This window comes from Antrostomus carolinensis, unplaced genomic scaffold (genome assembly GCF_000700745.2).
Source record: "Antrostomus carolinensis isolate BGI_N321 unplaced genomic scaffold, ASM70074v2 scaffold40226, whole genome shotgun sequence".
NCBI classification, from domain to species: domain Eukaryota; kingdom Metazoa; phylum Chordata; class Aves; order Caprimulgiformes; family Caprimulgidae; genus Antrostomus; species Antrostomus carolinensis.
In genome coordinates this window covers 1,322-1,551 of record NW_010320501.1, presented here as the reverse complement: position 1 = coordinate 1,551, position 230 = coordinate 1,322, and positions in this window count along the sequence as shown.

Genomic DNA, 230 nt, shown 5'->3' with positions numbered 1-230 from the left:
ATTAAAAAAAAAAAAAATCTAAAATAAATTACAGAATTAAATAAACACGGACTGGATTATTCCCTTCCCTGCCCTGTCCCCGCCACCCCCCCAAAGAAAGCGTTAGAAGAGTCATTGGATTTGGCAACAGCAACAACAACAAAACAACCTCTAGGAAAAAGCAGCTACTTGTTAGGGGCGAGTGGTGCCGGGGGGGGGTCCCGGGGGCCTCACCACCCCAAACCAGTGTG